Source organism: Schistocerca serialis, chromosome 4 (genome assembly GCF_023864345.2).
Source record: "Schistocerca serialis cubense isolate TAMUIC-IGC-003099 chromosome 4, iqSchSeri2.2, whole genome shotgun sequence".
Lineage (NCBI taxonomy): Eukaryota > Metazoa > Arthropoda > Insecta > Orthoptera > Acrididae > Schistocerca > Schistocerca serialis.
Window position 1 is genome coordinate 619,780,819 of NC_064641.1, and position 16,999 is coordinate 619,797,817.

A 16,999-nucleotide genomic window follows, 5' to 3' on the forward strand; every position below is an offset into this window, starting at 1 on the left:
CTCCCAAGTTCAGCAACAACCTCGGTGCTACCCACACACCATCGTAGAGCACATAACGAATTTACATGTGAGAAACGTCGACACATATTCAGCCTCGTGTCTGCTCTAGCACCTGAAGACAGGCAGTCCCGACTTAAAGAGTGTTGAAGTGGTCGACTAACCCTCAGGTGCCAGAGCTACAGAGAGACTGAACGTGTGTCCAAGCTTCTTACAGGTACGTTTGTAACGTGTTCAACTAAGGTGTGTGCGTGGTACCGAGGGTGTTGCCGAAATGGCTCACGGCCAGACCAAAACTTCCATATGTCATCTACCATGCGTCTATAAACGGTACTCGTAAATTCATTATGTATATTCCCGTATAGGTGAGACATTTTATTTGAAAGTCGCTTGCCCGGTGTCGGGCACACATTTCCAAAGGAACAGGCACTGCGGATACTACAGCCGTTATGAAATGCATTAAACGTATTCGCAATTGCGAATATGCACATTAGCTGTAGAATGGAATGAAGACAATGAAAATTTGTGCCGGACTGGGACTCGAACCCGCACTTCCCGCTTATCGCGAGCGGTGGCCTTACCATTTGGTTATCCGTGCACGACTCACGTCCACACCCAAACGTCAACCATGCGTATACAAGCCGTAATCGTACATCCACTATGTATATTCCCGTACTGCTGAGACATTTTACTTAATTTACTTTAAAGCCGCTTGCCCGGTTTCAGCAGATAAATACGATAGTGCAGTGCCTGTGTTATTCCGAACTGCAACGTAAAGATCCTTCCGACATGCATGCATAATGGATGTACTAGCACAGGATGTACACACATGGTTGCCGCGCGGTGTAGCCGAGCGGTCTCAGGCGCCTTACCACGGTTGGCGCGGCTCCCCCCGTCGGAAGTTCGAGTCCTCCTTCGGGCATGGCTGTGTGTGTTGTTCTTAGCATAAGTTAGTTTAAGTAGTGTGTAAGTCTAGGGACCAATGACCTCAGCAGTTTGGTCCCTTAGGAATTCACACACATTTGAACATATTGAAAGGTGGCTACACTGAGCCACAGCGCCAGAGATTGCGCCAAAGAGTATTATTCAGCCGCCTCCACTGGCAGTTCTTATCGAGAAGTCGTGGTGGAGAGTGCTTGTTGAGATGTGGTAGTGGAGAGTGCTTGTTGAGAAGTAGCAGTAGGCAGTGCTTGTTGAGATGTTGCAGTAGCGAGTCGTAGTTGAGAAGTTGCGGTAGTGAGTGGTTGTTCAGAACTTGTAGTATTGTTTTGATGGGCTAGACACCAGATGTTGTTGGATTGAGGATGCTGTAATGATCAGAGTGTGCTTTTCGTCAACATATATGAAGGTAAAAAATTCCTTTTTTTTTCATTATTTCAATGTCTTAAACAATAATGCCTCTTGGTCACAGGTTCAGTCAACAAAGCATCTGGCTCGTGTTCTTGTATTAGACTGTATTTCTGGTTTCTATGTGCAATTATAGTATTTCTGTTTATTTTTGTAATTACTTCAGTATAAATGGTATTTGAAATAGCTTGTCGTATTGACGAAGAACCGTGCCAGATGTGTACGTTGAATCACACTTCCACACACAGAACAGCGACACTTGTGTTTTGTTGTTTCCTAGGTTTTATAGTTGCTGGGGACTTAATTAATTAATTGTGTTAACGGAAATTTCGTTTCATTCTTTGTTGTTGATCTATGCAGTCAGATTGCGTACAAATACTAATCAGGGCGAACCGGTTACGAGACTGCGTAACCGGACAGACAGCGACTGAAAATTCAAAGTATTTGCATTATATAAAATAAATAAGCCCCCATGCACGTGGCGACCGCTGCTTCCGATCGTCCCTTGGAATTCTTCTGATAGTAAAAGTAGCAGACAGTAGTATTGTTGTAGTAATTTTTAGTTTAGTAATTGTAGTCTATATTGCATGTGTAGATTTGGTAATTGTCATTCTTCTAATGCTATTTTTTGCAGAATTTAATTTTTGTTGTTTTGTATATGGGTTTGACAATTTTGTGCAATTATGAAGATTTCAATTGTTCGTTAATCGTGTTTGAGGGAAACATTTCGTGTGAATGGTATTGTTGGAGATAAAGTCTCATTGTGTGCAATTTTCGTATAGTGACGAGTTTGGCATGTTTTGTAAATGATTACGCGATCGATGAAAAAGACAAAGATGATGGATAGTCAGAATAACGAAATTGTTGACATGGCGAACTCGCCAACACAGGAGAACGGGATGATCAGTAAGGAAGTGGAAAACAATTTAATAACTCGGGAAAATAGTCCGGAAACAGTTCAAAATTTTTGCAATCAAAAAATTTTCAGAATACGAGATTAACGACAGAAGATTTTGGAATAGTATCGAACAAAGACAGCTTTACTGCTATGACGAAGGAAGTTAATTTTGCGGGAAATGTTAGGGGCGAAAAAAATTTCGAACCAGTTAATATGGAACAGTTGATGAGTGCAATATTAAATTTGGGATCACGGTTAGAAACCAAGATGAAAGCAATGGCAACACGGTTAGACTCACAAATAGGAACAATTAAAACCGAGATGGAAACAATGGAAACACAGTTAGGCTCACGAATAGGGACATGTTTCAAAAACATGAAAGATGAATCAAACAAGGAAATTAGAGAAGAAGTGCAACCGATTTTGAATGCTCACAATAATAGTTTAATTTCAATAGATATTAGACAAGAGGAACAGGACAGAGAACACGAAGAAAGAGATCGCGCGATAGTACAAAAATTTTCAGAGTTAAATTTACAACGTGCACACGATAAGGAAGAAATACTTGAAAGAATCGAGGAATCTGTACCAAAATGACAAAATAAATAACCTAACACAACAGTATGAACAGTTAACTACTAAATGTGTTAATACTGAAACCCGAGTCGCGACACTTACGGAAGACGTAAATAAACAGAAAGAACAAATAGGTGACTTATCGGAAAGAGTTGAGGAGATTGCAGATAAATTGACAAGTCTTAGTTTAAATGGGGACAGAGATTCAGATGATACAGCTCCATTGCCATTTGCAGAAACAGAAGAGTACCAGAACATAAATAAGCATGTTGAAAATCAGGGAAAATTTAATGAACGCGCTAAAAGGGAATTTGAGGTATTACGAAAGCAAGTCAAACAAATCGAAGGCGAAATCGTAGGAAAAGACTGCAGAAGAAATTTAGAATCACAGATAGCAGAAGGGTTTGAAGAAAATAATTTGTTTCATTTACGAGATGCAACAAGAGGGCGCCAGGCGCGCGAACTTGACAATAATCGACATTCGGACTGGGACAGACGCGGTAGGTCTTTGTCGCCACGAGGCGAAAACTTTGACTATAAACACTTTTTAACTGTTCGGAAATTTAAGATCTTTCGCAATTCTAAGAATGACATACATCCATGTTCATGGTTAGATCAATTTATGTACGCACTTTCACCAAATTGGCCACTAAGTCACAAACTGGAGTTTATGAGCGGCTATTTACGTCCTCAGGGGATTCGCTACACTAAGTGAATATGTGCCGTAGCGTGCACAGGGCCCCGAGCTGTATTAGTGCTATTTCCCTTTTAGTTTTCTGCACTGCTGCCTACTCTTTTACTGTTCTTTGTATCTACAAAACAACTCTTCAACTATCAATCTATCTAGAGAGTCGGTAAAGAATAACCGGTTATGACTATTTTACCCGAAAGTGATTTCGAAAATTACCGTCTGGACTTACTGTATCTTCAGCAGCATTCATTCTTAGTTTAAACGAAATTTTACCTGTTTATCTTCGTGACAATATTACTTCATATGTTGACGATATTCTTATTGCTAAACATTCTTAGAGTGAGCATAACAAAATTTTGGATTCATTATTACGTATTTTTGCAAGAGTTGGCATTACAGTGAACTTGGAAAAATCTGAATTTGGTCGTTCTCAGGTGAAATTTCTTGGTCATATTATTTCTACAGAAGGTATTCTTCCTGATCCAGAGAAACTAGACGTTATTCGTAATTATGCTGTTCCTACTACAAAACGTGATGTTCGTAGTTTCCTTGGTGTCTGTAATTTTCTTAGACGCTTTGTTAGATTGGACAATTTGGGCACACCTCGTTTATGTGAACTATCTGGAAAGAATTGTAATTGGTGTTGAGATCAGGAAGCTCAATCAGAATTTGAACAACTTCGTGATGCTTTAGTTACTGCTCCACTTCTTTCACATCCGGATTTATCTAAAGATTTTTGTTTGGCGACGGACTCATCATACAAAGGCCTAGGTGCACATTTATTTCAAGAGAGAGAAGAAAACGGCGTTGTAGTACAGATAACTATTGCATTTAGAAGTCGTGTTCTCTCTAAATCAGAAAAGAATTATTCGATTACGGAACTTGAGGCCTTGGCTGTTGTATGGGCTTTCTCAAAATTTCGGACATTTTTGCATGGCAGACATACTAAGGTTTACACTGATCATCGAGCTCTGGAATTTCTTATGTCAATAAAATTAACACATGGAAGATTGTCACGATGGGCGCTGTACTACAGGAATTTGATTTTAGTATTGTTTACATACAGCGTTCTTCAAATATTATTGCTGATGCTTTATCGCGTGCACCTATGGGTTTGAAACAAAGTGCTGAAGAGGACTGCAAAGAAAACAATTATTGTTTGATGTATATTCAAGGTGTTGCATTTGAAAATTTTATTTCCTCTTCGCTCCAGGACATCGCTAAGGAGCAAAATAAGGATCCAATCTGGAAGGACATTAAGGAGAAGTGGAGGAGACAGGAAAGCGTAGCGAGTAGACAGTATTATTTAGTTCGCAATGATATTCTTTTTAAACGAAAATCGGTCGACAACTCTGTTTGGTTAGTTTGTATTCCTGATGAGTGGGTCAATAAATTGATTTGGTACACACATTTCAGTTATGCACACTTTCGTCCCAGAAAATGCTTTCATAAATTACGAGAAAATTGCTACTTCAGTAATATGGAAAAACGTATTCGATCTGTTCTTGCCAAATGCAAATTATGTCAAAAGGCTAAGCCGCCATCTATTTCTCACAGAGCACCGTTGTTTCCTATCATTCCAGCGAAATTAAAGGAGATGGCTGCAGTCGATTTGTTCGGTCCAGTGGTTCGTTCTACTAATGGTTTTGCGTACATTTTGGTAGCAGTGGAATTGACATCAAAATATGTGTGTTTTACACCTTTACGCAAAGCAACAGCTCGTTCAGTATCTAATGCTTTCATCAAACATTTTCTTAAAGAAGTGGGTCATGTTGATAAGGTTATATCAGATAATGGATCACAGTTTCGCTCTAAAATTTGGCTTCGTACTCTACTGCATCGTAAGATTAAACCAATTTTCATTTCACTTTTTCACCCTCAATCTAATGCTTCAGAGAGATGGATGAAGGAAATCAATAAATTGTGTCGACTTTATTGTCATCAGAATCACAGAACGTGCGATCAGTATCTTCATATTTTTCAAAACATTCTGAATGAACTCCCTAATGATTCAACTTCTTTACCGCCTATATTGATATTAAAAAATAAAGCACCGACAAATCGCATTTCTGAAATCGTTCCTTTTCCGCCTACACGGAAACTGCGGCATTCTGAAGTTGTCAACCTGGCTCTACAAAATATTGCGTCTGCGGCTGCTAGAAGAGAGAAATCAGCTAAGCGCCCTGGTCGTTTAAAAAACCTTGTCAGTTGGTCAAAAGGTGTTAATTCTCACCGTTTGTCTCACAAAGGAAAAGGCTTGTGTCGCAGATTTTTTCTGCTTTATAACGGTCCATATAGAGTTCGCAAAATTATTCATGATAACACTGTCGAAGTAGAAACTCTTAAATCTCGGCGCTCTAAGGGAATACATCATATATCGAACGTTAAAATTTTTGTGGAATGACATACTTTTGAGACATCAACAGATATACGTAAACACACGGAGAGCACAAGGATACGGCGCCATACTCAAAGCAACAGTAAAGTCTGCGCGGCGCACAAGGCAGTCGTTGACCGCAAACAATTACTTTCTACGTCACGCGAACCTACAGCTGATGAGCGCTCAGTGCGAATGCACTGACAGCCGTAAACAAATACACAATCTTATTTCTCCGATTAAATTCAGTATAAAGCTATAGTGACTTGATAAATTATGTTATTAACGTTCAGTATTTTTCAGGATACGGTTGTATAAAATATTTAAGACCTTCAGGTAAATTCTGTGTGTGTGTGTGTCCCACGTTAAGAAGACTTGCTATGGAGAAAATTTCAGGAAGAAGTAATTTCGAAGAAAAAAGTAATAAACCAAAAAGGTAACTGTTAATTGAGTTTATTTTTCAGGTAACATATTTCCACTTAGGTACGTACTTTAGACGTAATTTGCTGCTCGCGATTACGTGATTTATACTTTGTGCTAAATTTTATGTTCTATGAATTTACTTGTGAAGCGACGTGCTTGCGTACATTAACTGATTTTGACAATGATTGATTAATGAACAGGGTTGTTACTTATGTATATTATGCATCGCTTGGCTGCTATGCTTTTTCACTGATGTCATATTTTTTATGTGCCTGCTGTGCTTATTTATTTAAATTATAATTGTCACCTGATTAATTGTACTGATATGGTTATTTATGTAAGTCATACTTTGTGATTTATCTGCTTGCGCCTTCATGTTTACTTATTAGATTACATATGAACATTTATTTGCTTATGCTGATATGATGCTAATGACCTGTTTATTATGTAAGATACATAATTGCTGCTTGCGTATGGATTGCATATTTATACATTTCTGTTTGTTGTCATAACTACTCTTTAATTTCGTATATAGAAATGCTGATATACTGTGTACGAACATGGAGTTTAGGTCACACTATGGTATTAATTATAGATTGATCGCTTGGCAGAGCCTCGTTGTAGGAATTGTGCTGCATCCACTTGTTGACATTCTGTTCTCCACTGGTATATTTACTCGCTATTGCAGGTTTTGCTTACGCTCAGTGCCTTATATTTTTAAGATAAGAAAATGAACTGCTGTTATTCTACGAACGACATTGGTACAAGGAACTTCGTTGAAGTCACAGGAGCTGGAGGTTTTATGGAAGCTGTATAAATTTATGCTAATAGGAAGGAAGCTAACGACAAGACATACCAACAGTAGGTTTAGACCATTGACAGTTATTACACTGCATTCTTCGTGAGCAATTGAAATAGCAAGTGACACTTGACACAAGAAATACTCCACATGTTTGCTTCTGTTTTGCCATGATTCTTGAAGTGGTGTACACACTGTGAATTATTACTATCATTAATACTCCGTACTCATACTTACTTACTGAAACTTATTCAAACTAAAGGCTGTTACACGTCATGTATGCATTTCTTTTATTTTATGATGGACAAGGTAACCAAAATGTATTTTATAATTCATAATGAGTAGAAGATTTGGGTCAGATGGATTACACAGAGGTTGTGTGTGGACACTGTGTCTTCGGATTGCATGGAATGATGAATTGAAGTTTGCACTAGGATTTTATCTGTACTTGTTCGAGGAGACTGACTAGAGGAAAGAGTTGTTATGGAAGTGAAATGATATTGGCGATAAGGTTTATATGTATCGACATATTGAAGAGGTATTATTGAGGTATTGAGATTATGTGATGCTGATGACTATTAGTGGACGAGAGGTAAGGTAAATGATATTGATGATAAGGTTTATATGTATCGACGTAAGAGGTATTATTGAAGTATTAAGATTATGTGATGCTGATGATTATTGGCGTATTGGTGGATAAGAGGTAAAGTAAGTGAGGAGCATTTTTTTTTTGTTGGTCTATGTGGAACAAGGGGGATGAAGATAGCAGACTAGAACACTCAAGTGGAAAGAAGATTGTCTACACACACACTTTGTTAAATCACTAAGCAGTATAGACTTTTTTTTTGGACAGAGGAAGTATTTGCATATCTTGGCACACTGACAGTTGTTCAGAAACCGTACATTTTGATTTGGCTTGGCAAACATTGGTCTTGACATGATGACTACGACGTTGACTAACTATTATTGACTGTTATACATTGCTGCCACTACTACTTGATACACAAGTTGAACATAAAATTTTGGACAGAATTGCATTTACACAGTTAACACTATTCAATTACACAGTAGTACTTAATGTGGATGAAAGATGAGTGAGTGTGTTTTGTGTGTTTTCCTTTCCTAATCCCAAATAATCGGTACCGACCTACCTCCTAAATATTATTTTACTTGTTTGTTGTGGCTTGCACTGACACCCAGAAATATTATAGGTTTACTGATATTTGTGTGTTTCTAATAGTTAATATGACAATTATCTGATATCATTTGTGTGTTTATTATAATTTGTATGTTTAGTGTAAGACCATTGATAATAATTTTGTAAAAGCAATTGTGTGTGCCTTCAAACTGTTGTTCGTACTTGCACCTGTTCCACAATGCTGGGTGCCACTAATGGAACTGCTTCTACTGAGAAGATGTCACTTTTGGGTGTCTGCACCTGTTCAACATTGCTGGGTGTCACTAATGGAACTGCTTCCACTGAAATGATGTCACTTGTTGCTGTCTGCACCTGTTCAACATTGCTGGGTGCCACTGATGGACTGCTTCTACCGAAATGATGTCACTTGTTGGTGTCTGCAACTGCTCAACATTACTGGGTGCCACTGATGGAACTGCTTCTACTGAAATAATGTTACTTGTTACTGTCTGCACCTGTTCAACATTACTGGGTGCCACTGATGGAACTGCTTCTACTGAAATGATGTCATTTGTTGGTGTCTGCACCTGCTCAACATTACTGTGTGCCACTGAGGGACTGCTTCTACTGAAATGTTGTCACTTGTTGGTGTCTGCACCTGCTCAACATTACTGGGTGCTATTGATTGACTAATACTTATGTTAACTATTATGTAAAATCATATGTATGCAAGCATTTGTATTCCTTACTGTATTTTATATATTAGGTTATGGAATAGTCAGTGCAAAGCCAAAATTTATTTAGTGAAGTGATATTTACTTATTAATATTATCTTCTATTTTTGTCTGTATTTTTTTGGACGAATTTGGTGGTATTTTCACCACCAATTCTGGCAAAAATACCATCAAATTCTGGCCCGTGGAGGAGGGGCATATGAAAGGTGGCTACACTGAGCCACAGCGCCAGAGATTGCGCCAAAGAGTATTATTCATCCGCCTCCACTAGCAGTTCTTATCGAGAAGTCGTGGTGGAGAGTGCTTGTTGAGATGTTATAGTGGAGAGTGCTTGTTGAGAAGTAGCAGTAGGCAGTGCTTGTTGAGATGTTCCAGTAGCGAGTCGTAGTTGAGAAGTTGCGGTAGTGAGTGCTTGTTCAGAACTTGTAGTATTATTTTGATGGGCTAGACACCAGATGTTGTTGGATTGGGGATGCTGTAATGATCAGAGTGTGCTTTTCGTCAATATATATGAAGGTAAAAAATTCCTTTTTTTTCATTATTTCAATGTCTTAAACAATAATGCCTCTTGGTCACAAGTTCAGTCAACAAAGCATCTGGCTCGTGTTCTTGTATTAGACTGTATTTCTGGTTTCTATGTGCAATTATAGTATTTCTGTTTATTTTTGTAATTACTTCAGTATAAATGGTATTTAAAATATCTTGTCGTATTGACGAAGAACCGTGCCAGATGTGTACGTTGAATCACACTTCCACACACAGAACAGCGACACTTGTGTTTTGTTGTTTCCTAGGTTTTATAGTTGCTGGGGACTTAATTAATTAATTGTGTTAACGGAAATTTCGTTTCATTCTTTGTTGTTGTTCTATGCAGTCAGATTGCGTACAAATACTAATCAGGGCCAACCGGTTACGAGACTGCGTAACCGGACAGACAGCGACTGAAAATTCAAAGTATTTGCATTATATAAAATAAATAAGCCCCCATGCAATATTTTTTAGACGCATGATTGACGATGTATGGAAATTTGGGTCTGACCGTGAGCTGTGCTCAGTTAGCCTGATGGTGAGGCGACCGCTCGTGATAAGCGGTTCTCCGTCCGACAGACGTTTTCACTGTCGTCATTCCATTTTACAGCAACGCCTATATTCGCCTCAATGCCTGTCGCTTTGAACATATAAAGGCACTTTGCGCCGTATTCAGAATATCACAGGCATGGCAGTACGATATTTATCTGCCGATACTGGGCGAGAGACTTCGAGCAAAATGTCTCACACGTACGGGATATACACAATGGACGTACGAGTACAGGCTGTAGAGGCGTGGTTGAAACATATGGAATTTTGGGTCTGGCCGTGAAACGTGCACGGGCAACCAAATGGTAAGGCGACCGCTTCGGATAAGCGGGAAATCTGGGTTCGAGTCCCGCTTCAGCACGTTTAATGTATTTAATAACGGCTACACTCGCCGCAGTGCCTGTTTCTTTGGATATGCATGCATGTCCAAAGATATCTAGCATCGTATTCAGAATAACACAGGCATTGCACTGTCGCATGTCCAATGTGACTGCAGCCCCATGATGTCCTTAGGATAGGGCTGAAACGCCCAGAAATTGATAGAAGTGTCTAACGTCGTCAAGAACGTCGTCCTGCTGTTCATAGCACTCCCATTTGTCGTTTTCAACAGTGAAATGTGTGGCAATCAACGTCCCAAAGGAAGGGATCGTTTAATTGACGCACTTTATGCCACACCGAAAGGCCTTTTTCATGTCGATTCTGAACGCCAGTCTGCCTGAAATGTGTTCCTCAGCAGCCGGCCGCTGTAGTCGAACGGTTCTAGCCGCTTCAGTCCGGAACCGCGCTGCTGCTACGGTCGCAGGTTCGATTCCTGCCTCGGGCATGGATGTGTGAGATGTCCTTAGGTTAGTTAGGTTTAAATAGTTCTAAGTTCCAGTGGACTGATGACCTCAGATGTTAAGTCCCATAGTGCTCAGAGCCATTTGAACCATTTGTATTCCTCAGCCATCCATTATAAAAGGCTTGATTGCAACGCTGCGTGTCGCAGTTCTGACCTCCAAAGCAGAAGCATCAAACGAATGGCTAAAATGTGGGTAAGGGGATGTGTGACGACCTTTCCATTGTGTGACACGTCCATGGTGGCGTTGGGAAGAATTGTGGTAAAATTTGGTGCGAATGTGACACCATTAACTCACCTTACCGCTCACATGAACTTCTGAGATGTCACCTCCTTTTTGCATGTGTCGACATCTTGGTGTTTGAATCATCGCAGACCTCGTCAGTGACGTTGCAGGGCTCCGCGGTTTTACACAGGTACGCGGAAGGCTGTAAGCATCTTTGATATGAATTTCGAACTTATGCCTCTAAGGGGAAGACAATTACGGAGTTTCGAATAAGTGACCCTTTAATTTTGTTGCGCAGTCTAGGATCGAGCAGCAGCGGGATCGCCAAAGCCCATACTGAAAACAAACTGGCTGGCTGCGAAATATTAAAACGGAATAGTTTTCTCCTGGTAGGAGTGAACTAATACTGCGTCCCCACAGAGACGGCGATCGCAACGATGGCCCATATTACCAACTGATATCGTAATGCGGAAAGCAGTGGCAATAGCGGCTGTACTCAGTACTCGTGTGAAAACATGTTCCTCTGTGATCAGAAGGCACGCTCTGTCATTGCTCTCCATAGCTTGGCGTGAAGTCATCGCTCTTCAAGCTCCTAGTCTTAAGCATTCTCTACAATCACCTGACGTGAAGTGTTCTCTTTCTGGACACTTTCTGACTTCGCTGTTTCTATTAGAGGAGGGATCTCGACGGCCAACTGTGGTAGACATTCTGAGCCCAGTTCAGTAAAACTTTAAGATATTAAACAATCTTCTAATCTTTCGGATTTTTGCTATTTCCACCCGATAGTGCTGCAGAGTAGGGAGGTATGCAGAAAATCGTCCACATTTGAAGATAAAATTTCGAAACACACTTATAAGACGCCCGACACGTGCTCTACAGAAAATAACAGTAAGAACCAACTTGAAAGCTGGATTCTGAAAATTTAAACCGAACGTTTTTTTGTGATATCGCTCCTGAGACAAGGAAGTTTCACACGATAGCCTCTGGGAAGTGACACTTGGATAGAGATCAAAAATTGTTGAAATGACTCGAAACACAATGGGACTTAACATCTGAGGTCATCAGTCCCTAGACTTAGAAACTACTTAAAGCTAACTAACCTAAGGATATCACACACATCCTTGCCCGTGGCAGGATTCGAACCTGCGACCGTAGCAGGCGCGCGGTTCCTGACTGAAGAGCCTAGAACCGCTCGGCCACAGCGGCCGGCCGGATAGAGATCCTCATCTTTTAAAAGTGCTTCTACGAGCATAGCTGTATTTTCTCGTCAGAAAAAAGTCCCGCCTGGAAAATGTGAGCGAGGGAACTGAGTGTTGGTCTGTCTACATGAGGTTTCAGTTTTGCCATGCATTCTGAATATTTTTATGGTAGCCATCTCCTATAAAAAGAACTCTTATCGCTTGTTAGCCAGCTCTTAGGCTTCTAACTGTGAAGTCCCTTCACCATGCTAAAAAGGGATGTGAAAAGAAAGCAATAAAACTGATAGTCATTTTAGGTACTAAATCTCAATGGCAATTAATAAATGAAAAGCACTAGTTTGGTTTTGTTCTACAGTAATACTTTCATCGTGTTAACTGGTTTAAGGCCATCTTCTGTTATGTAAATGTAATACTGTAGACCAAAGAAAACTAGTGCTTTTCATTTATTATAATGTTGTTTTACCAAGAAACGACGGAAGATTCAGATAACACTCGATTGCAATTATTATGCAGCACCAGTGACAGACGCCTTGAGCAAGGGTAATGAGCATAAAGATATTCTGAAATATGTTGGGTGACAGTTTCAGAGGAAATGGGCACCTAACAGTTGCTATATAGCAGATTAAGAAGGTGAGCATTCTTCCTCCAGCAATTCCAATCTGATATTAATTATGTAAAAGGGGTTGATAATACTGATTTTTTATCCAAGTTATCAACTGGAGAGGAGATGGTATGGCAACAGATAATGAAAAAGAACATTTAAAATATTTTATATAAAGAGAATTGGACTGCAAAGATAAGTGAGGGCTTGTCTTGAGGCACAGATTTTTTTCCGTCGTTCTATTTGAAAGTGAAACAGGAAAGGAAATGACTAGTAGTGGTACAGTGTACTCACCGCCGCACACTGTATGGTAGTTTGCAGAGCATGTACGAAGATGTAGATGTAGATGTAGAACTTGCAAAAATATACAGATATAACAGACTAATGAAGAAATCTAGAAACTGGTATAGATAAGGTTAGGGGAAGAGAGATAGAATAACCAGCTTGAAATTTATAAAATTCATGAAGTGATATTGCTTAGAAGGACAAATTAACATCCAGATGACGTGGGTATGTTGATTCAAAAAACATATATACAAAGCAATTGACTACATACGCCCTAGTTATGCTCATGTAAGTTCCAAGAAAGGTTTTGAAAAATTAAAAGAGCATATCTATTTTGATATTATGTTCAGGAGGTTCCAAAAAAGGACCAAAACATGTGACAGGAGTCAATCAGTTATGGTTAGTAATAAGACCAGTGGACTACCAACATTAAATGTAAAATGTAATGATATTATAGAATTGGTAGCTGTACACTTACATGACCCACCGACAAAAACAAAAGAGGTCTTAGTTACAGATTTTTTGTTCTCGGAGTAGAGTCAAATTGGTGGGCCTATACGTTGTATGACAACCTACATACAAAGCTTTGTTTAAGTAGATGAAGAAACACTATTTTGTTAAAAATGGGAGACCAAGAACTATTCTTTTAGACAATGGTTCTCCGTTCACTTCGGAAACCTGGAACAAGAGTTCGAATTACATGGGGTTACTGTTGTTTGCATTTCATGATAGCATCCAGCTAGCAGCCTTTCGGAGAAACGTATGAGGGAAAATTTGCTGGTTTCGGAGGACCTATTGCATATAAGCCATACTGCCTGGATAACATCAGAACAAGACATTTCGGCTAAAATTTGTAGAATGCGAAACTGTTGCTCAAAACTGTTGATTTACTGGGAAATATGTTAAAAACGAAATTCGTAAGCCTCTGAATATTTAACTCCTTGTTCTCTGTGACCCCTTCAGGGGCAGATTTGTGGTTTTATGTCAAAACCCGGGACCGATTGTTGAAGGCCTACCACCTTGTCTAATAAACATTGTGCTATCAAGGAAACTCCCACCACGTGGTGACCTAACATCCTCTGCCGTCTTTGTATCCGCCATACTAAGCTCAGCCATGGTGTTGTTAGTATGCTATGAACTGCCCTCTCCCCTTTGTTGTTGGTGGGCCCCCCTCACAGTGATCCATATCTTGCTGGTCTCCACCCACATTTTGGCCCTTCACATTATATATGTTTGCCTAACACGCGTTGTTACACCTGTCCTCAATCTTCTTTACAAACGTTTATTGTCATTCCACGTTTAAGTACCTCTACTTCTCTCTGAAACTGGAGTCCCTCGATTAGCATTGATTTTAGTTCTGGAGGCCTTTCGCCCTACCTCCACATTGTTCAGGTTCTCCCCCCTTTTCCCTACGTTTTGTCTGGTCTTTTTTGCCGTTTTGTTTCCCCTTTTCTTATATCTCCTTTCCCTGCTGTTGTCCCAGTTGTGTCTTCATCATGGTATGGCGTAGGAATCGGGAAGGGTCCGCGGCGGTGTTGATGCCCAATGTATGTGGCTTCTCTGGGGTGCCCTGTTCTTGCCATCCCCCCACCCCCCCCCCTCTTGTTCCTTACTCTCCCTGCCGCCCCGACTTCCCTTTGTTTGTCCGTTTGTCCGCCCCTTGACCGGACTGCGCCGTTGGTGTTGTTCTTCCTTTAATTTGTGCAACCTTAGATCATGGGTCCAATAACCTCACTGTATGGTCCTCTCCCTCAACCAACCAACCACTCAATCAACCTCCGAATATTTTCAGCAGTATACTTTTAATTACATAGATATACACAAAATTATCGGAACATCGGTACTACTCCCAAAATTTGTAGGAAACACCAGTACAGTTTACAGTTGACGATATATTGCGAAACACGTTTTCAGAGTAATCGTAAGCGATTGAAAATTCTCAGTCACCTCTGTACATACTATGAGCGGAAGGGAAACGCCTCACTAACAAATTTGGTTTGTGTATAAAATGTTAGAACCTAGAATTTCAAAGCTAATTTGTCTGACACACAGAACTCTCTCACACACAAAGAAGAAACCAGAAGTTAGCTTATACACGCAGACGTGCGGGATGGATAGATTTTGCGCTGAACAAATTCAGTGACGCCTTCTGCATCAGCAAACTAAAGATAAACAATGTAGCATAGGTTTATTCCACTGCAGACAACGAGAAACATGGCGCACTGACATAGAACACTTTCCATTTGATGTGGATCAAGATCAAGTCGAAATAAATTCAACCTCACGAGTACTGTATTAAGCGCGAACATAAGGATCCTAACGTTGAGGTTCTGTGTGTCGAAGTGCCAGCATCCACAGAGTAGTTTCGAGAAAGATGGTTTCTCCGCGAAGGGCGATAAGTGAGAAATGCCAACTACCCAGCGGGAAGGTATTCATGGCTATAAACCAGACTAGTCAGTAGTAGCAGGTATCACTTTCCTCGGGTGCTCTAACAGCAAAGCGTGTACCCTCCAGGAGATTCAGATCGGAGGAGAGACGAGCGTCTGGCTCTAGCCTTCAAACCACACTGAGGTGCGCGGTCATGTGGCCGGTTTAGGAGCCCCAGTAGGCAGCTACAAATGTAGTACATAGGCGCTAACGTAGCTGCAGTTGAGACTGGTAAACAGCCGATAGTTTACATAGCAACTTGATAAGAAACCTTGGGCACAACATTTATGTCTTGGCTAAGACACAACATAAGGTGAAAATTAGTAAAGGAAAATAAAAATTTGATAATTAACAGCCAGAACTAGCGTCATGTTTCGTACTGAAAAATGTAACTTTTACCGTTGAAACTGCTTAAAGTTTGTGCTTGTCGATTGCATGGTGTACAACTATTGTATTGCAACAATTCGAAGGTAAAACTGACATTGCATATAAAAAAAACCTTACATATCGTCACAATGTGACATGGCCCCCAATAAGGGACAAATAAGACCAGTGTTTCATCAAGAAGAAGTGATAAATTATTAGCACGTCAATGTGAGTTGGAGACACGTGCTTTGACCTGTTTCATGTGATTATGTCAACACACATTTGAAGGTCACTTACTGTATCAACTTCCTTGTTGAGATATACCTCAAGCAGATGTGAACACTACTCACGTCGAAAACTGATTTTGACGCACATGTACTTAAATTTAGACGTAGCACACGGAAATGCATCTAACATCAGTCATGCTGTGTAGATAAATTCTAATCGCTAATAAAACGTTCAAAATCCTGCCGAAACGATTGTTTCAGACTTTAACAATTTTTTTGCGGCTATAGATACTGTCGAAAAGTCTACTTTGCGTAAGTACTGGTATCCATAAGTAAGAAAAATTTTAATCTACTCATGGTATCACAGTCAAATGTAGTAAAAATTTCTGTCTCTAATATATGAGTTTCAGTATACTATCAAAAGAGCACATGCAATTACTTACAACAAATAAACATACTTTCGTTTTTTGAAGATTTCTTAAACAAAGTCTTCGGTAGCTTTAACTGCTGTTATTTTTGCTAATCCTTAATAAAGGATTGTGATGCAGTAGTAACAAGTTAGTAGATGTACAGGAAGAATATTCAAAGTCAGTCGAAGCATTTCTTTTTTTTCACGTATTATTCGGTCGGCTTTCCGCTCAGCGGTGAAAACGCCTGATAAGCTCACCAGATAATTCCCGAAACGTAAAAACCGATACACAAATCGGAAAAAAAGACTTCGAGCCAGCAAGAAACCGATTTACCACTAGACTATAGTCGATGCCATATCTCCA